Source organism: Danio rerio, chromosome 1, assembly GCF_052040795.2.
Source record: "Danio rerio strain M-AB ecotype USA chromosome 1, GRCz13ab, whole genome shotgun sequence".
Taxonomy (NCBI): Eukaryota; Metazoa; Chordata; class Actinopteri; order Cypriniformes; family Danionidae; genus Danio; species Danio rerio.
The window spans coordinates 36,648,676-36,672,027 of record NC_141021.1 but is presented as its reverse complement, the minus strand read 5'-3'; positions in this window follow the sequence as shown (position 1 = coordinate 36,672,027).

Genomic DNA, 23,352 nt, shown 5'->3' with positions numbered 1-23,352 from the left:
TCGCTAGTTAACACACTCAAGGCATATTTTTCAACACATACCAATTGCTAAAATATCAACCTCTACCAAATGGTCGATGTTAATAGATTTACTCTGAAAGTACAAAAAAAAATAATAATATGAAGTGTAAGACTAATTTATTTAAAAAAAATAATAATAATATATATATATATATATATATATATATATATATATATATATATATATATATATATATATATATATATATAACTTTTTTGAATACTTAATCATCTTTATCGTTTGAAGTATGCCACAAATTGTTGAATATTCTCATTAATTAATTAATCAATTTATTTTTTTAACAATAAAACCAAAATCAAGTGTAGTAGTGCTACTGGATATTTGTTAGATTTTTTTTTTTTAAACCAACAATGCTCTTTGAGTAAACCATTATTTAAAACAGGCATTCTTTAAATGACCCTAACAGCCTTTATTTAAAACAGTCAAAGGAGATATTAATAGAAAATATGTTGGGGATGATACTTATACAATGAAGAGGGCAGAGTTTTCTACTAAACTAAAATATATCTGCCTGTTTGTGGTAATTACTGTATAACTATGTTACATGAAAAAATACTATAGCAAATACTATAGTGTTTGGAAGTATACTATACACTGTAAAAAAAAAAAGAGGGGTTTTCACACAATTCATTCATGTTGTCCCCACATAAATTGATAAAGTAACTTAACACTTTAAAAAAATTACATGGATTGAACATAAAAAAGTTGTCCCAATGAAATGTTAAGAATTGTGTTGTTTCAGCTAATTTTTGTCAGCTCAAAAATGAGTGTAGATAATTATCTGAATTAAACTGTCATAGTAAGTATATTGTTGCTGTGGTACGACACAACTGTAAGTAGTAAACAAATTATTTAATAGGCTTTAGTTTTCTATGCTATAATCACAATGCACAACAGTTTACACTAATGTTACAGTATTTATTACAGTTTATCAGTTTACTACGTTGCAGTATCCTGTATTTTTTTTTGTTTCGTCAATAAATTTACCATCAACAAACATTTACTGCTGCTGCACATCTTGATGTTCACGTTACGGTTGATTATTCTGCAGAAACGCCAGTAAAGAAATGAATTAATGCAAAACAAGATGGAGATTTCATTGCAGCAATTACATGGCAGGGTACTTTATTCACAGTACATTTTCCTGGATTTTGTATAAGTGTGGTGGTTTTTGTATCTGATTTTTACTTAACACATGAACATAGTTATACACATACTATAGCTAGGCCTGTATATAATCTTTATGTTGTGCGTGAAAATCCCAGTAGATCAGCAGTTTATGAAATACTCAGACAAGACTCAACCATGCCACGTTCAAAGTCACTTAATCACCTTTCTCCCCCATTCTGATGCTCGGTTTGAACTGTGCTGTCAAACGAATTATTGCATCCAAAAAAAGTTTGTACACATGATGTCATTCATTCATTTATTCATTCATTCATTTTCTTGTCGGCTTAGTCCCTTTATTAATCCGGGGTCGCCACAGCGGAATGAACCGTCAACTTATCCAACAAGTTTTTACGCAGCGGATGCCACAACCCATCTCTGGAAAATACACATGATGTATTGAAAAAAAAAATGTTTATTACATGCCACATTTTCTTCTGGTTTTCAGCCAGTGTTATCTAACTTTCTCCCCTTTATGAGCAAAAACCTTTGGAATTCTATAACTGTTCAGCATTTCTTATTTTGGCCAATTCAAACACTTATAAACAACATAAAGCAGAACATTTTTGATGTTCTGATTCCTATGTAAAAGAATCACTCCCTGCCCTCCATCTTAATTTTGCACATCGTCAGTTATGTCATGTGAAAACAACCTATAAAGTAATTCGCAATGCAACCTTAAAATACAATAACATACTGCATAACTGGCCTACGGTAAAATACAGTTCACATAACAGTTAAATGTTGTGTATTAATAATAAAGAAATCATTAACAGTGTGGACCTACAGCCAAAGTGAACTATTCTATAGTCTTAAATGTAGCTACTTTATGATCAAATTGTCATAACTGTGTAATTGTAATTGCGTCATTTGTCAATATGAAATCAGACAATTGCAAAGCTTGTGGAAACATATTTACTGTATATCAATATGATTTGATACTTTCGTTAGCCCCTACTTTCTCACCAGTCGTTTTTGAGATTTATGATGTGTGATTCTTTTTTTATTGCGAGACAAAAAAAAGCATACACTAATTTAACGAAGATATTCATCTAAACATTATTCTCAACAGTGTGGATGGCATGTAGATTATTGCTATCAGTATATTGCTGCAAATGTGCTTGCTTTTCATAATCAAAAACTAAATGAAAACTTTATTGTTTATTTTTTTCTCTTTTTTTTTCTCTTTTTTTGGACTGACTGACATCCCACTCATCCTCATATCTAATCAGTCCAACATCCCACAGCTGTCAAGTGAACAAGAATAATCTATTTTCTGAATCACAAATTTCCTCACAGTGTAACATGGAGATAAAACAAAGCCTTTAACTTCCCCTCATGGTTCTCAGCTCCAGACAGAACACCTGGCGTGTTTGCATTAATTACCGTATTGATTGATTTTGTGGCCCGGTGAAGTGTGGCTGGGGGGGGAAGATTCACTAGAAGAGGTGATACACTGCTTCAGGGGTGGAGGGTGAATCAGACGCACTTAATGAAACAGACACTGGCAGGGAATTTATAGTCTTGTGAGCGTATTGATTGAAAGTCCAAGAATAGAGTTCCGAGAGGAAGACTGACATGTAACAACAAAAAGGGCATACCTGAAACCAAAGGATTTCTAATGAAAGGAGTTCCTTCAGTGTGTGGTGGCCATTGAGGTCAATAAACCAGTCGGATAACCGACAAAAACGAGATAACCCCTCCACCTCTGTTAGGAGAGAATTGTCTAATTACCTCAAATGTGTTTTGATTCCAATTACACACAGCACTTTAACTACTTCATTCAATTTGAGTATTGATTTTATGTGCAGGCTCCTAGATTTAAGGAAGTGTAAGAACAGCATGCTATTTTCTCAACTTGACCTGCAGTTTAATGCATAGTGGAGCTGAATGACATTTGACCGGCATGTTATTTGTGTTGTCTTTCACTAGAATACCAAAGGGGCATTGTAAACTACTGTGAGAACAGCAAGCAGGGCTGAGAGCATATTGTTGCAGCATGTAAAATGCCTCGCAGAATTCTTCCTCAGATAGTGTAAAAGCCTTTAATCTTGCACCATTTGAACCAGTTCTTTACATCATCATTAAACTTTCACTTTAATGTGTTCTTTTAAGTTGCTGTTAGTGAATATAAAGATCTGAAGTGTTTCAAAGCTTAAAATGCATGACAAACAGTGTTAGTCTATTGTCTTTTAATAGTCTCTGAATTGTTATTAATTCTAGTCTTATCTCTTGATAAACCTGCATTGGAGTAAAAAAAAAAAAAAAAAAAAAAAACGCATAAAGCCACACCATAGTCTTCATTATCTGCCCAGCAGACATGTCATGGCATGGACATGTGACATGACATGGACACTTTGCAAAAAAATAAAAAATAAAAAACATTGTGCAACCAGTACATTTTGAATTCATGAATGTCTCAAATGTTTATGACAAAATTAACTCATACCCATATGAAATTAAACATTTTAAAAGCTGATAAAAACAGTAATACCAACACTGTAAGCATTAAGCATGTAGTTTTGTAGAGCGTTTTATGGTTTAACAAACACTTCCACTGAATCAAGAACACCATTTATTATTTTTGCAAAATGGTGTGCACTTCACTGACAGACAGACCAATAAGAAAGTCCTTGTAAATGTTGAGTCAAAGCATACCTCTCCACTTTTTAACTCTGACAAGCAAATCTGGAGAACCGAACACAAGACCAAATCATCCAACTGCTTTGTCAGCATTTGCTTTTTCAATTTCGTCCACATATGCAGCTGATATTCCAATTTTGTTCAGGTATTTCACCCTATCTTCTATAATACAGTAGATGTGAGAGGGCAAACAACCAAGAAAACTTGATGTTTATGAAAAAACTATATGTAAAGTTCTAGCAAATGGTTGGCCAGGCTTGGAAAAACATGAATTATTACCATGTGGTGCATTAAACAAACTGTTTAAATGTTTTAAATTGTTTATGTAATTCAATAGAACCTTACAATTCTAAGGTGACTATGTGCACTGTTATAATGCTGGGCTCCACACAATTCCTTCATGTTGTCCCAACACAAATCCATTAAGTTAACTTAATTGTTTTTGCAAATTTAAGTTGATTAAACATAAGGGAGATGTCACAATAAAACTCAAGAATTGTGATGATTCAGTAATTTAAAGATTTTTTGAGTGTAATCAGTCACTCACAACACCACCATCTTAAAAAAATGTGACAGATCAGCTTGAAATACGCTCTTTGTGAAAAGAGCTGAAGTTAATTTTTAATTTTTTTTTTACCTGTCAGTCCATAGTTATACAACACATATCAGTCCACCCACACACGCCCATTAAAAACAGGTTATTAACCATGTTCCTTTGTCCATTATGATACTTACCACATTTTTTGATTAGCGATGACTGGCACTTGAAATCCACTTTCATCTGAGTGTGCACACACTCATCCTATCATAAAACAAACACTCCACAACATAATGAACTTATGGCAACAGATTTAAATTGCTTCCCTCTCGCTGTCCCCAAGGACTCCGGTGCAATATGCTTCCTCAAACCTTCGTGTAATTACAAAACAATTTATTCATGCACACTCCAACTCATGTTCACACATATTTAGAACATTTGTAAAGCAGTTTGTGCACATTTAAACGTGCACGTTGGCATACTCTAGCAGTCAAATCAAAACACATACAGTACTGTATGCACAATCACTTTGTCACACTGCACATCCACATGCTTGACTATTGTTGTTTCTTTTTTTTTAATCTGCATGATGTAACTCTCAATATGGTATTGTGGCCATAACAGCTGGACCCGCAGCTGCGGAACGATCTAGCCACAACATCAGCACCAAGAGGAATGGCTGACTCATTTGGACACATTCTCCCATGATGCACACATATTGTGGAAGAGGAGCTGACTAATGCAGACACTAATGCAGAGAATGCTGCTGTTTTATATTCATTCTTTAGCAGGCATTTTTTTCAGGATGGTTAATCTGTAATACACCGGAATGTAGTGTGAATCGAGAAGATTGCTTCTAAATGAAAACAAATGCTGTTTTCATAAAAGCAGATGTGTGCAGAGGTCAAAAGATGGCACGTATTTGTTATGCTTAGAATTAGCATGTACATAAATGCTAAAACTAGCACTGGGGTGGTTGTATTTTCTTCATTTTCTCTAAGGTTCTATTCAATTAGATGTTTGGCATATATAAGTATATCTTGGTCGGTTTATTAGAATACAACCTGAAAATATAGGATGGACTACATTTATTTTTTGGTCAGTTGTTGACAATTTAAAGGAAAGATGAGCTTGAGGTCTTGAGTAAATATGGTGATTTGGGCTTGCACTCAGGGTACTGATTCGAATGTTATCACTCAATTAAATGCGTGTTATCGGTGATTAACAGCTGATAGATATGGGCCAGTAGGGACCTTCTGTGCATACTAGTAGGCTCAGATGGCTGTTATCATCAATCCACATGGTTAATCAGCTATAGATCATATACGGCTGTGGATGTGAGTTAACAAGAATTATTTATATTATTTATTAAAATTTTCATTAATTGTATTTTAATAATTTCTACTGCTACCTCAAACCTAGATCCATCACAGTAATGTAAAAACAGTGTAATACGTGATATGTGATCATGTGATATGTCACGTCATTCATAATAATTATCTTGTCAGCCTATAACGACCAAGTGCGCTACATATAAACCCATCTAAACAATCTTCGCTGCACTCAGGTGACATTGCGGAAGTTTCCCTCCATCCTCCCCACCCCCACCAGGTTGGCCTTGTCTCCTCTCTGGGTTTGGCTTCGCCCTGCCTTCATCTTCTGGCAGGATCTGCCAGTTCAACCAAAGTTCTGCACTATATACAAGGCTTACGCCAAATTACTTTATGAAAGGACAGTAACAAACTTACATTTATCCAAACAATTCACAATAAATGTTAAAGTGTTTATCTGCCTTCTAAAAAGCCTTTCTGGTAGAACAATTAATAGAGCTGATTAAATACAATATTATTTATATAATTGATTAAATTTCCCATTAATTGTATTTTATTAATGTCTGCCCCTACCCCAAGCCTAAACCCAGCCATCATAGTATCTTTACAAACAGATCTTTATCTGGAGTCTTCTCTATTAGTATAGCTGGGGTGACGCAGTTGCACAGTAGGTAGTGCTGTCGCCTCACAGCAAGAAGGTCGCTGGGTCGAGCCTCGGCTGGCTCAGTTGGCATTTCTTTGTGGAGTTTGCATGTTCTCCCTGCGTTCATGAGGGTTTCCTCCGGGTTCTCCGGTTTCACCCACAGTCCAAAGACATGCGGTACGGGTGAATTGGGTAAGCTAAACTGTCCGTAGTGTATGAGTATGTGTGTGAATGAGTGTGTGTGTGGATGTTTCCCAGAGACGGGTTGCAGCTGGAAGGGCATCTGCTGCGTAAAAACGTGCTGGATAAGTTTGTGGTTCATTCCGCCGTGGTAACCCCGGATTAATAAAGGGACTAATAATAATATTACAAATAATAATAATAATAATAATAGAGTTTATAAAAATATCAATGTGACCGCTTATAATGGATCATACTATTGTCAATTTATGATCACGTACAGTAAATATTAATTTAATATTCATAACTGGTTGACACTGCATATGTACAAAAAAAAAAAACATGTTATCTTGTAGAATATGTGTTTGTATCTAAATATAACCTAAGAGTAAAGTCAAATTACACTCAAAGTGTGTATTTAACAGATGTCCAGTTGTACATGGAAGTTAAACAGTGAGCGCAATATTTTATGACCATCCAATTCATTGTTGCATGAATGCAAATGTGTATTTTATTTATTTATTTATTTATTTTTTTTTTTTTTGCAAAATGTACCTGTCACGGTCACCTGCGATTCAGTCTGAACAGATTGCTGTTGAACACGCAGTTCACTGGAGAACTACACATTATGGACTACAACTCCATACATGCACTCTGCTCACACACACCTTTTCCAAGTTCCGATGATGAGCACACACACAGCAGGATTGTTACGAATTTATTACATGGACTTTAAACACACTTTATACCTGAGTCTTGTTATAGGTTACTGTGAACATTACAACGTAGCCTAGTCCTGCCGTGTATATCTTTGCTTTGCTTTGTTTTGCTTGTTTATTCATGTCTGCTGCTTGCCTTTGGCCATCCACCTGCTTATTGACTATAATTCTGCATCTCCTGTATACATCTGTTTGCTCCTGTGTTGACTGTTGCTTGCCTGACTATTCTCTGCATAATAAAATCTGCATTTGGATCCTCACCCCTGTTGTCAGCGTAACTTCACATGACAGTACCATTTTATGTCACACATTGGTAGTCTTTGAGATTTGTCTGTTGAAGTTGCCCACAGGTTAGGATCTAATGAGTATCTTAAACAACACTTAAATTATTTTTTTAACATGTAATTATTTCTGGAAAGCACCTAATTGTGAATAGTTAGATTTTTCTGTATGATAAAGATCCCATGCAGAGTGCCAATGCAGTGAAATCCCAGATTTTTCATTTTGAGAGAAAATCAGCTTAAATAATAGTCACAGTCAGAACAATAAAACAGCCTAAAGCCTAAAAAAAACTCTGGGAGGTGCTGAAAGAAGTCTGGTTACATGTCACATTATTTCAGAAAACTTCAGGACAGTCTCCCAAAAGAGTTCAAGCTGTGCTTGGTGCCAATGGAGGTCAAACTGAATAAAAGTCAGAATTTTGTGTACGTTATTTCTAGTTTTCCCTGACTTTGCAATATAGTGTTCTGTTCTAAAGTGACTGAAACTCTCGTAACTCTCAGAACTAAACTCTCAGCAGGCTGTTGGCATGGCAATGGCAACAGAAGTTCATCTGTAATTTCTAGAATATTGTCTCTTTACAATGTCATTCATGTCCCTTAAAAATGCTGGTTAACCATGAAAGACAACTGGATAATGCAGTTTCAATGGAAATTCAGTTAAAGCTAGAATTCATCTGCAGTTCACCACTTAACACGGTAGGGATCTGTCTCTTAACATAGAGAGTATTCACAGTGTCTGCTGAGAATAACCTCTCATCAGCAGAAATAATCAAATGACTAAACTTGCCTTTACTAAGGAGCATGTTGTATCAACAGAAAACTCTTCCAAGTTTAGTGATGAAAAAAAAAATATTGTCTGAAGGAAAAATTGTATTTATTGTCAAACTGAAAAGACTGAACCAAAAGTGTTTAAAAAGTTCACACTTAGATATTGCTTGATCATAATAGCAATTTTGGCATGATGTCCCAGGAGAGAACCCCAAGCTCGAAAATAATTGAGCCCAGGGCTCCCGCCAAGTCAATAAGCATTTAAGAGGATACTAGATAAGAAGGTTCTCAAAAACTTCCCCTGGTAAAGGAGGAAAGGGGGGGATGGGGTGGATGGGGGATTCTTAAAAAAAAACAAAGATGATGGTGTAATGTTATTCAGGCTATTTTTAGTTAGTTTAGAATGATCCGATTGGCTTACTATTGATTACATATGAGAGACGAGCCATGATCAATCATATCATGCCCTCCTCTTGAAATTAGTTTGTGAAACTTCACTTAAAGAAGAAATGTGAAGAGATAATTGTAATTTGAGTAATGTTTTTTTATGTTTTTTTCTGCAGGACTTAGGCCTCTTATAATGCTACATGACAGAGAGAATGTGTTAAACTATTAAAGCAAAACTTTGTAAATTTCTTTCCCACACCAAGAAATCACTTAATTAGGGCCTGACAAAGTGAAGTACACCAAAAAAATTCTCAAAGGCTAGACCTCATGCTGAGATCCAAAGGAATCCAAAAACAAATGAGAAAGGAAATAATTGTAAGGTTATAAAAAGGTTATAAAGCCATTTCTAAAGCATTGGCACTGCAGTGAACCACGGAGTGAGCCATTATCTATTAATGGCAAAACATGGAACAGTAGAGAACCTTCACAGAAGTGGCCAGCCGATTAAAATCATCCATCAGTACAGTGAGGAGTCGTCCAAGAGGTCACACAAGACCCCAAAACTACAATCAAAGAACTGCAGGTTAGAGATCTGCACGGGAATGAATTTTTAATCCCGCACTAGCCAGGTTTTATTCCACACCCGACCACTTCTGCTGTATGTTCAGCTCTTGTTCAACCGCTGCCCACCCCACCCCCTTTTTTAAATTTAGATCTGTTTTCCAAAATCTCACGTTAAAATTGGATACTACCAAAAGTGAGAGAAAAGAAATCTGGCCGGTTCCTGCGGTACAGCCGCAGGAAAGCAGACCTCTACTGCAGTTCTCATTTGCCTCAGTTAAGATGAGAGTTCATGATGCCACCAATAGAAAGATACTAGGAAAAAAATATGGTTTGCATGGCAGAGTTCCAAAATAAAAACCATTGCTGAGCGAAATGATCTACAGCTAATCTCAGATTTGCCCAAAAACATTTTGATGATCCCCAAGACTTTTGAAAAATACTCCTTGTACTGATGAGACGAACGTTTTGGAAGGTGTGAGTTCTATTATGTGTAGCATAAAAGTAACACTGCCATTCAGAAAAAGAGCATCATATCCGCAGTACAATGTTGTGTTAGTAGTGTGGCGTGGGACTGTTTTGCTGCTTTATGAGATGGAAGACTTACTGTAATAAATGGAACCATGCAATCTGCTGTCAAGCAAAATATCCTGGAGGAGAATATCCAGCCATCAGTTAGTGACATCAAGCTGAAGTGAACTTGGCTTCTGCAGCAGGACGACCAAAATTAATACTTTGAAGTGGCCAAATCAAAGTCCTGACCTGAATCCAATTGAGATACTGTGGCAGTTCATAACCAAAATTCAAAACACTTGCTGCTAAGGGTGGCCCAACCAGTTATTAGGTTTAAAGGCAAGCACTTTTTTTTTTTCAAACAGGGCTATATAGTTTTGTATTTTGTTTCCCCTTAATAATAAAAACCTTCAATTTAAACTGCATGATGTGTTTACTTGACTAATACCTATTGATATTATATATACTATCATTGTCTTTGACTAATAATTAAATTAGCTTGATACTCTGAAATATTATAGTGTGACAGACATATGTTTGTGTGTGTGGATTTATCTAATATGATTATGCATATATTCATTCATTCATTCATTCATTCATTCATTCATTCATTCATTCATTCATTCATTTTTCTTTGGCTTGAACCGCTAACTTATCCAGCATATGTTTTACACAGCAGATGCCCTTTTAGCTGCAACCCAATACTAGGAAACACACATACACACTCACATTAATACACATACACTACGACCAATTTAGTTTATTCACCTATAGCACATGTCTTTGTACTGTGGGGGAAACCTGAGCACCTGGAGGAAACCCAAGCGAACACGAGGAGAACATGCAAACTCCACAGAGAAATGCCAATTGACCCAGCCGGGACTCAAACCAGCAACCTTCTTACTGTGAGGCGACTGTGCTAACCACTAAGCCACCATGTTGCCATTATGCATACACGTATGCCTAAATTAAAATCATAATCTACATCCACCAGCCACTTTTTTAGGCAAACCTTCCTTGTACTGAGTTTGACTTTTTGTCTTTAGAACTGCTTTAATTACTCCCAGATCACCATTTTCTTTTTAATGCTCAGACTGTCTGTTTCGCACCAACTACCATGCCATGTTCAAAGTCATTTAAGTCACCTTTCTTCCTTATTCTTAAGCTAAATTTGAAATTCCATGGATTATTTATTAGTTTGCATGCCTTACAAACTGTTGTTGCCATGTTATTGGTCAATGTGTGCCTAATAAAGTGGCCAGTAAATTTATACTGTATTTTAGTATTACCCTGCATTTACTACTTGACAAATACACATTAAAAACCTAATCTGGCAGAAGCCAGCCTGGAACAATGCTTAAAGCTACAGACATTACTTTCTAGCTAATATGGTTATCAAGGGAAAGATTTAGACATAGAAAGACCCGTTAGAATGTTCTGGAAATAAATTCTATATTGGAGAACTGTCCTGTGGCCCACACACAGTCTATAGCAGACTGCCTGGTCAACCTTATTGATGAAGGTCAAAAATCTATAAAGTGACAATAAAAATGCATAGGGATAAAGCATATCAACACTATAGACATTCAAATCCAGAGAGAGCTTGGGATTTATAGATTTAAGGCCAAGGTTAAACTTATGTAGCCGAGTCACTGCAGATCATGCTGTCGGAAAAAGTGAAGGCTCAGTTTAAATCTAAGGCAAGAAAACTTGTAGACTTGCCAAAATTAGAAAAGTTCACTAGCATGTCTCAAGTACATTGAGTGATTACTTTCAACTTATTCTCACTAACATAAATTAATAAATGCAAATCTCCAAAACTCGCAAAGCGAAAATTTGTTTTTGAAAAACAAAAAATGTATTTTGCTAAAAAAAATAAAGAACTGCAAAGGGAAAATTAAGTTTAAGAAATAAAAATGAAATTAACAAGCAAAAAAGAAATGCAAATAAAAATAAAGCAGTGAAAAAAAAATAAAATAATTGCAATTTAAAAAAAAAAAGGAGGTAGGTCCTTCCGGAAATGGCCAAGTTCCCTTGGCTCTGCCCCCTTGTCAAATCAGGGCCACAAAGTGAAACACGCAGAAATGTGAAGTGCAAAGAGGAAACAGCATTGCAAACTCATGGTTGATTAAAAAGCTAATCAAAATGACCATTGTAATTGGCTGGATTGGTTTTGTAAAGGCAATGCTACAAATAATGTTTTGGAATTATATATATAAATTGCAAATATTTCAGTTTTTTTGCACTGCTTGATTTTTATGTGCATGTCGTTTTTTGTTTGCAAATTTCTTTTTTTTTTTCTCAAAAAAACTATTTTGCATGCGATTTTTTTGAGATTTGCATTTGTTTATTTAATTTTTGCTCAATACATTTTTTTTGTTGGCAAAACTTTATTTTGCAAGTATATATGGCCCTAGATTAACTCTATAATTTGGCCTCTGTCTCTAAAATGGATCTGACCAACTTTTGAATCTCCTAAAATGTCCGGCGTTCGGGTTTTACTTTTCCCCTCTAAATTTGCCATTATTATACTTTTTTGCATTATTATTTAGCAGCTGACAGCGTGCGCACAGCTGCGAGAGAAACATTAAATGATTAATCATTTAATAAATGACTTAGAACAAAAGATACTGGCTGCAAAATATTAGAAATGGGTGATCAACTAATATGCCGTATTTAAATAACCTACACCTTTTATTTTAGTATTTATCATAATTTTTAGCAATAATGTCTATTTTTATTACTTTTTCTTTTATTTATTTATCATTCAATGTTTATTTTATTAATTTAATGATGTAATATTACATACTTTATACATATCTAACATAGTTTGGCAATACTTTGTGGCCTAAATAGTAGGAATAATATATAAAATAACCAGATAAAATAAATAATAAAAATAGTAAAACTATTGTCAATTATTAGTACAATTGAAAATAGCTGTCTACTTTTTCATTTTTTTTTTTGGAAAAATTTAACATACATATCCATTTATTCATCCATCCATCCATCTACTAACAATTTTTAAAGTCTTTCGTTCATGCAATATTTTTCAAAAAACCACTAGATAGATTTCCACCTTCAATAGCTGCAGACATACTTGATCAAATGTCTGAAATGGAATGAATTAGACTATTGTGTTTGTGATCCTCGAGATTTATTCAATGCAGTGATGACAAACCCGGGTTATTTGTTAACATCTGTGCACACAAACACGAGACAAAGGCAAAGGCCTTGAGTCTAGCCGTGTCGTCACTACAGAGCTCAATGTCAAAGCACGCAAATACATCAAAGAGCTAAACAGTGCGGTGAGTGGATGCGAGATTCATTTCTCTCTCTCTTCAATCCATCATCAGATAGAGGCTGTATCAGGTTCATGGCTACACTCGCAGCATCTGGCTCCAAATGTTCTTCTAATTGTCCCATTAGAAACATGATGCACGCTCTGCATCTGTGCCACTGTTTCTGTTGTATATGCTCATCATCAGCATTCCATCTCTCAATACCAAACAGGGGACACAGCTTGGAATTGACTAGAGTACAGATTTTTTTTTTTTTTTCACAAATAAAGTATAGGCTATTAAAAATTAATTCATATAAAAGCTGACCAACTAGAAGAGTGCAATGGTGATTGTGTCCTCAGAGAGATTGCCTTTCTATTGCTTTGCTCGGGACATTGCTTGGCTGTAACGTTTTTGTCCTCCTCAGCTTATAATTATGTGTGATGCACTTTATCATCTGTGTGGTATGTAATATCTGTACCCAGATTTCAGAAATTCACTGCAGGAAACACCCCTGAAGTTGAAATTCTCTCAGAAACTTGGAGGAACATCATTAACCTTAATTTAGCATCTAGTATGGCTGTTTTACATTAACAGGAACATTTTTCATATATTAGCATCTCAATTAGGGCTGTCATAAAATCACATTTGTTTCACCACATTTTTATCATGGGTGAAAGAATTCATGCTAATGATGTATTAAGATATATATGAATATTGAATGAATGAATACATTTTGAAAAACTCAACTGTAATAATAATAATAATAATAATAATAAATAATAAATAATAAATAATAATGATCTTTTTTGCTTAGCACAAACTTAAACAATTGATTCATAAACAACAACAACAACAACAACAACAACAATAATAATAATAATAATAATAATAATAATAATAATAATAATAATAATAATAATAATAATAATAACAAACATATTTTACTGCAAACTTGCACTATAGTGTGATTTGAGTGGTCAAATGAACGTTCCTTTGAACTGATTGGGCTTTGTGTTCTGACTTTCCTTTGCTATTGTTTGACCTACTTTTCCTTTTGTTCTGTTTCCTAACATCATTAGTTGATTTCATCAGTATCACCTTTTATTTAGTTTTAATTATCCTTTTGTATGTATGTCCTGGCCAATTATCTTTTGTTTCACATTTGCTTGATGTAAAATGGATTGTCTTTGGAGTGAATTTTTTCCCAGGACTGGCATCCTTCTTTTAAATTAAATTGAATGCATATACGAATATACTCACTAATGGTTAAGATGTTTAGAAGTGTTCAGATGAGCCTGATTTATTAGTTTCAGTAGTTGTTGGAAAGTCTATTGACCAATCAGAATCAAGTATTGCAGAGAACCATGTAAAAATATGATACTTTGCGTCAGGCTACTGAAACGCCTGTTGGTCTTTTTGTAAGAACAACCAGGTAGTTGTCCATTATCCCTTACATATACAATAATACAGTACACTCATAAAGCTAGCTACAAAACCTGTCACTGGAGTGGTACCTTATTTAAATGGTACATTTTTAAGTTAACAGGTCATTAAAAGAACATATTAATGCCCAAAAAGTACAAATGTGTGACGTGCACATTTGTACTGTTTGGACATTAATAAATACCTTTAAAGGTACAAAAATGAATCTTAAAGTTACAAAAGTGTAACTTAAAGGTACTAATGTCCACCTGTATGGTACAAAAGCGTACCTTTTTAAAACAACACAGGCTTATTCTGGTTATGTACTCATATATAGATTTCTGGAGAGGGCCAGGGTTTTCACAAATCTGCCAGAGGCTGCTGTGTACAAGATCTTACATTTCTCTCACTAGTGCCATTCGCACCTGCTGTTCTTGCGTAAATACACCAGAGGCAGCTGTCTACAGACTGACTGACTGACTGACTGACTGACTGACTGACTGACCGATAGATACCCTCAGCCATCCCTCTCCATAAACCCAACCAAAGGCATTTTAAAAAGCAATCTAGAAAAAGAAAAGCCCTCATGCCAACCTGATTTTACCCTGTTTTCAGATTTTACCACATTCTCAGCCTGGTATTAACTTGTTTATTTTATGTTTTGTTTTTAGTCTTAAGCGCTTTCTGGAACTATTCTCCGACAGACTTGCACCACACCACAGTCAACTCTGCCCTGCATCTCAAATCTCCCAGCGTACACAGTAAGCCACTGGACAAACTGGGAACAGTGGAAAAGCCAGAGGCACTGTAATGTTATAGCAGAGAAAGCTAAAGTGCTGTACAAACACTGCTATTTCCACAGAGCTTGTTCTGTTTCTGTATTTGGGCTTCCAAAGGACATGACACAAAGACAGAAGTGCTTAAAATTTAATTGTAATTATGTTCCAGAGAATAAAAAAAATACATATATAGCTCTAGCATTTGACAAAAGACAGCTTCCAAAATCTCTCTCAGTTCAGTGCTGGATTTGGTTAAAACTCCTCCAACAGATGAAGCTGTGGATTGTGCACCACAACCTGTGGTTATTTTTATTTGTTAAAAGTGATCAATTAAATGCACAGTTTCTAGTGTTAAAGGTATGTTGAAGTGAGTACATAAACAAGGGTGTAAACTATGGAAAATGCTATTTGGCACTACTAACAATTCAGCTACAAATTTATACTTAACTGTCAAACTGCTGTGAACTCCCACAATCTTCACCACCGTTGCAGTTGTCTCTCTATGCGGATGTTTTCTGTGCGTTCTGTATCTTAAATTATAAACTTGCAAAAGATATTTGAACATTTCATATTACTTACACATGCTTACTCCGAATATATGTGAGATAAACTTTTTAAACGATTTTATTTTAGAGAGCAGGCATGAGGCTCAGCTGTGTGCTCTTCATTGTTATGTCTGCTAACACTGCTAACTGCTGCTCTGACTGGCTGTTTACACAGCGCAAAAGAGCGTGCCAGTAGGGGCGTGACGTGGTGACTTAGAGCCAATCCTTGAATCACAGACCATTGTGTTAGCTGACCAATCCGAGCCTCTTGAGGGTAGGCCTTTTAGAGGAACTAGGAGGTCGTTTTCATGTTAGCTGGGTAGTAATGTATACATAAAGTATAAAAGAAGTATATAAAGAAGTACGTAAAGCATGAGCAGACATTGCTTTTTATCTTATAAACACAACCAAGCCTTAAAATACACTGTGGACCAACTCTTTAAAGAGGAATAGCAGCCATGTGTTTCTCTGGCAACATAATTTGTGATCTTCGTGATGTATACCGGTCTACGTTTTCAGAGAGAGCCTATGTTGCATGAAAAGGTACCACCTAAGTGACAGATTTTATATCTTTATTCCTGAGTGTGTAAATGCCTGATTAAAATTAAAACCATAAAACCATTTTTTTTTAAATAGCATAATCATTAGCCCCTTTCACACAGTGATACCAGTAAATATCCGGAAAATGTCCGGAACTACTTTACCGGTATATTCAAAAAAGCGCTGTTCACACAGGCGAGGACGTTACGGAATTTTTCCGGAAAAGAGCATTCACACATCCATTCCAAAATACCGGTAAATTCTGACATCATTCACCACAAATGAGCTTTAAACGGCTGCGCTTGTGTTTGTAAACATTTGACTAAATTACAAACACTGTGGATGATCAATATTGTGAACAACTTTCGCAGGATCACTTTCGCATGTTCATAATATGTGCGTGTGCAGGCGCTCACAGGCTGTTTCAAAGGCACACGCAAAGCTTGAAGGTAAACAAACAACGGCTTGTCATAAGCATCTCATCGATGATTATTTATACAGTTGGCATAAAGAAGAACATATAAACGTTATCTGACTAACTTCTAGCAGCTAAATGTGTCTGGAAAATATTCAAAGGCTTTTATTCTCATAAACCGCGCGGACGTAAATGCATCTGACAGTTGTGATTGGCTAAAGCAGACGTCTCACGTCAGCACGTTCTAGACGTGCACGCGCTTATTCCGTCAATCTTCCTTCTGCATTCACACAGCGCAGCATTCCGGCAAATTGCCGGTAATGTTACAACTTCTCTTTCCGGAAAATAGCCAGAACGAATTTACCGGTATTTTCAAAAAGGACCTGTTCACACATACAACCTTTCCGGAAAATTGCCGGCAATTTTCCGGAAATGTCTGTATGTGTGAAAGGGGCTATTAACTCTAGTTGATTAAATGAACACACACACACACACACACACACACACACACACACACACACAAAATAAATAGAAAAAAAAACTGTAATATTGTAACTAAACAGAAAACGGAAAATATGAGAATATTAATTCAAACCATTAATAAAAACAACAGCAGTGTCTCGATACAAAATTACGACTAGTACAAATCAATGGACTCATCATAAAGTGCAAATTGAAAGATCGTAGCTTGCAAACTTAATTGCTGCAAAGTTTTAGTTTAATCTATTTGAGGCCCGAGGGGGTTTACAAAGGACAAACTGCAAACAAGCTGCAGAAAAAGACCAATCTTTGATAACCGAGAGATGCTTCCCTTTTAGAAATGACAATAAAACCGTCATTAGTGTCCTTGCAGGGGTTCACAGTCAATATTATTGATCAGAAACAGAGACACAAACACACAGACAGACACAGAGACATACAACCCAGTAGCGCAACACAAGGTTGTTGTCTCACTTGCAGCCATGGCCACAGAGATGGAGCCAGCAGCAGCTTTTTTCCCCCATATGGGTTATGATCCTGCTGGACCCCTGGGTCTCCCACCCTGTGTCCCCCAGCAGGCTGTACACCTCGCCTCAGTTTCCCCCACACAGCACGACACTAAGCTCCAATCTGCTGCTTCAGCCCTGACAGCTCGAGCACATGTTTTCCTACATTTCTGAAGTCAAGCTGCGAGAAAGAGAGAGGGAGGAAAAGGGTTGAAATGACGGGGAGGAGAGAAAGCAGCAGAGGAAAAGGGAGTGGAGGTGAGCGGTAGGTATTTTTATGGTCAGTTTTAATTACAAGCAGCCAGTCTGTTGGGGAGGATACGGCCACTCAACATTCAGAGGGATCCTTAAAACAACACCTGTTCCGGGTGAGAAGAGCTTTTAATGACCTTCGCTACCTTTCCTGCACCTTTCTGCCACCTTGCTCTTTCATCATCTTAATCGTGGCTCGGTGACATATAAGATAGTCCCACCGTAGAGAAAACCTATTAATTTGAAACAACCATGCCAAGTTCTAAGGGATGTACTTCTTGTGTTTTTAATTTTACACATTTTTAATGTGAGTAAACCTCAGCTAACACATTTTCACATAGTTTTTTTTACATTGTAACATCTATGTGTGTGCTTGCATTTTAATATTTGTTTTCCAAAATATTTTTAGATCATACTTTTTTGCTGTTGTTGGAAAATTACATATACTTACTATCTCAGCTAGAAAAATAATGATAGATAGACAGACAGACAGACAGACAGACAGACAGACAGACAGACATACATACAGACAGACAGACAGACAGATAGACAGACAGACAGACATACAGACAGACAGACAGACAGACAGACAGACAGACAGACAGACAGATACAGTAGATAGATAGATAGACAGATAGATAGATAGATAGATAGATAGATAGATAGATAGATAGATAGATAGATAGATAGATAGATAGATAGATAGATAGATAGATAGATAGATGATAGATAGATAGATAGATAGATAGATAGATAGATAGATAGATAGATAGATAGATAGATAGATAGATAGATGATAGATAGATAGATAGATAGATAGATAGATAGATAGATAGATAGATAGATAGATAGATAGATAGATAGATAGATCTCCCTGACCTATTCCTTTCGAATGGTCCAACATTTAAATGATAAAAAAACAGTAAAGTCATCTCTCTTAGGTGTAATTTGCATTCAATGTATTTTTTACACTTTAGTTTTAGCGATTTTTGTATCTACAGTTGCGTTCCCTTTGTTGTGCACTTTGAAAACATTTATGCCATTTTGAACGCAGCCATGGCTCATGACGAAAGCTATAGGTAACCAATAGCAGAATTTCCGTTTCATCTCCAAAGCTTATGAAAGCTAATGTTAATGCTTTTATTTTATAGCACATTATTTACAAACAAAAGTTTCTGTACAATATGACATGGGCCTGTTAGATAGAACATTTCTGCAGTGGTTTCTAATTGTAAAAGTAGATTTTTAAATTAAATAAACAAATCAAATAAATAAACAATATTCTACTTTATAATAATAATAATAATAATAATAATAATAATAATAATAATAATAATAACATTAATTATTATTATTATTAAGTATGATTTTTTTTCTTAATAAATAGCATAATGTAAATAACAACCATAAACAATTTGTATGATAGATTAAATATGTGTTAGCTAAGTGATTTTATGTTTTAGAATAGAATATGAAATATTTTTAATAATATTTTTAAAGGAAACATAGGCTCTATATGTGGTGTTTACATATATTCATTCATTCATTTTCTTGTTGGCTTAGTCCCTTTATTAATCCGGGGTTGCCACAGCGGAATGAACCGCCAACTTATCCAGCAAGTTTTTATGCAGCGGTTGCCCTTCCAGCCGCAACCCATCTCTGGGAAACATCCACACACATTCACACACACACTCATACACTACGGACAATTTAGCCTATCCAATTCACCTGTACCGAATGTCTTTGGACTGTGGGGGAAACCGGAGCACCCTGAGGAAACCCACGCGAAGGCAGGGAGACCATGCAAACTCCACACAGAAACGCCAACTGAGCCGAGGTTCGAACCAGCAACCGTCTTGCTGTGAGGCGACAGCACTACCTACTGCGACACTGCCTCGCCCGCGTTTAAATATATTTCAAATAATATGGAAAACGAGTGCATGTTTAAAGAATAAATTAGTTATAACAGGAGAGTGAATTGAACATCATTACAAGCAATGACCCCAAAACAAACTGTATTCCTAACACTATATGAAAAAAGTTAATTAATATTACTCAGTGGTTTCTTTGCAAATGCCGTCTATTATTAATGAGCTAGATAGTAAAGTTCTCTGAGACTAATGTATGTTGGCTTGAGAAAGCCCCCAGCAAACACAGAATGTTCATTATTCTCCTAACGTATCCACATGTTTCACATTTGGTTATTTTATTCAGAATAAAATAACATTTGTGTGAAGAAAACATTCCTGGCTAAACAACAGAACAATGGGAGAAGAAAGAGATTTAAGATTGACATACAGTATAACAAAGCAACTGAAAAAAAAATAAATAAATGGTTGGATTGGTGAAGAATGGTGTTAATCAAGCAATTTTGATGACTATTTTTAGTCACATCTCAAAATACCATGTAAATATTACAAGTAGTGTTATTATATTATTTCATGCATGTTCTTTATAAAAAATAAAATAAAATAAAATGGCATCACTCTCACTCTTTTCAATGATATGAATATTCACAGTTTTTATGAACATGGCAACAATTTTACATGTTTTTCAAAATTTATTTTGAGCTCTTCAAAATAAATAAGTAAATAAATAAATAAATAAATAAACTTTTATTTATTTCCTCTTCTTCCTTCCGCTGAGTAATCATGTAGAGAGACATATTTGCTCAAAATTCCACCATCTGGAGTAACAAAATAAATGAAGAGTGATTTAAATCCCCAGATAACAATGCGAAGAATCCATTAGATATAATTAGAAACAAACTAAGTCGGCTATGAACATATCATAAGAACACATAATCATTTAATCTCAAGAATGGTCTCTTGGGATTTTCACACCATAAGCTAAATAAAGCTCACATTGCTCATTCCCCAGGACTCAAATTCAGCACTGGGCCATTATTGAGTGTTTTAAGTGCTGATCTACACACAGTTCAAGCTTTTCCCGGGCAAACCAAGCTGGTCTGTGCCAAAAGGCCTGATGTGATATGGGGTCAGTGACTTCTGCTTGACAACACAAAGTGAATTGAGGACTAATCTTATGGCTGCCAGCATTAACTGTGAACGGCTATTACACCCCATCAACTCTTCCTGCCAACAGATATCCACGGGCCATAGAAATAATCCTCCAAATATTTAATATTGAATTGGCTTTTAAAATTCACTGGCCATAACCAACTGCAACCGAATGCTGATTAAGATTAATGTCCGGTGACAGAGAAAGAGAAAGAGAAAAGGAAAGAGAGAGAGATAGAGGAAGAAACTGAGAAATTAATAACATTTGTTTATCCCGCATATTGAGAAGACATCGCTTTACCCTGCAGAAACCATCATCGGTATCGTTTGGAAGAAACCTGTGACCTGTTCTCTGATTAATATCTGTTATGCTTTAATTCGTCCAACACAATCAGAATGCAGTTCATAACTTTTTAATTTAGTGGCTTATTTGTATGAGTTTGCACAATCTCATTAATATATTTTAGAACGATTTGCTTATCCTTTAAGCAAAGACACTTTCCCACTAATATGCAAACTAGGTACATTTCCCTAAGGATAGCTATATCTTTCCATAATATTAAACCATGAGAACTCTTATCAAATTCCATGAGAACTGTCAGGCACTAAAACTATAAACTTTCTAATCTGAGAAGAAAATCAGTTAGGAAACCAGTTCGTCAACTGCTCCCTGTCACCCACCCTAAGCCCCACTGCCCTCTACTTTACCTTCTCCTCCAAAGCAGCTCACTTACATTCCACAAAGAATGTCCAAGTTTTTAATATGGTGTGTCTTGTGGCTCTATATTCATGTTTGCTGTCATTTTAGATGTATCTGTGTTATTGGTGAAGTTGTTCTAATTTCAATTAATATTTTACAATCTCCCTTATATCTGTTGATTTGGGTTTTGACTTTGATAAGATCTTTGCCAGATGCTCTATTCCAGGAAAAATGATCTTCAAATCAACTCAAGACCAGACAATGATCTTTGTGAAGTTTTTATTGTCTTGAATTTATGGTGATTTGAGTATTTAAGGGAAAGGTTCAAAAGTGTCTGTGGTATCGCGTAGTCAGGATATCCCGTTGCAGTGTGTGAGTCTTTGAGCTCTGCATCAAAGTTTATATGCTGCAACATACTTCTACACGGTCAGGTATTAATCTCTTACTCTTGAATGTATCTTTGGGTAATTGATGTTGTACAATCTGAATTGGCTTATCTTGTTAAATTATGTGAATTGAAATGGAAAATCTTTGCCTGACAAATAAATGTAAAATTGTTGTTTAACTCTAATATCTCCTGAAATATTTTAAATCTAGTAGATTGTTTAGGCTGATGTTTCCGCAGCCTACAACCAGGATTGCTCATACACTCAGGCTTAATGGATGAAGCATAGGCACAGCATTAGACACCTGTTGATTTCTGTCAATCACTGACTTTGTATGATATAATATAGTGGCTAAATCAAACTTTCTTTATGTATGAGCAAGCGTGGGTTGGCCTAATATGACTTACAGCTTACAGCACCTCTATCTATTTTGGAAACAAATTAAAATAAATGTTAACAAATAAAAATGTTTCTTTTCAAGGGCTAAAAAGGCTTACACGCATTTAACCTTCACCCATGCTGTTAGTTCTGTCATTAGACTAATAGATGGACCCTTACATCCTCAAAGATCAGAGATGGTCTATCAATGCACATTTTACTGACAAAGAAACCTTTGTGCATACAGTGTCATCTCCTGCTTGTTACTTTAGAATTAATAAGGTTCTATCTGAAATTTTGGTCAAAATTAAGTTATTGACATATTCTTATTAAATGACAACTTATTTACATTATAAGATGTTTTTTTTTTTTAAGTTGTTAACATTTTAAGACTTTTTATTTAAATAACCAATGTTACACACATATTGTTTGCTATGGCATGCAAAAACTTTAAAGCTCAATATCTCAAAATCATTCAGAACGCAGATAGAACCTTATAATTCCAAGGTGACATAATATTCAACTACTTCATCTCTAAGGCTGCATTTACACTGCAGATTTTGATGGTCAATTCCGATTTTGTGACAGATTTTTTGATGACCAGCTTATACAATCTTTTAAAGGTGACTTGCATCTGATTGCCTGCATTTACACTGTAGCTGATAATTGACAATGCAGCTGATAATAAAAAAGCTCTCTATTTCCATTTCTGTATTTAATGTGTTTGCAGGGTTTAATTTTTTTAAACTCTTTTGACAGGTTGGTTTACTATCACTACACTACACTACACTTACTATAACAGAAAAGTTCTCATTTTGCCATCTTCTTTCAATCTCGGCCCCCTCTTAACTTTTTTAGTTCTCATGTATGAT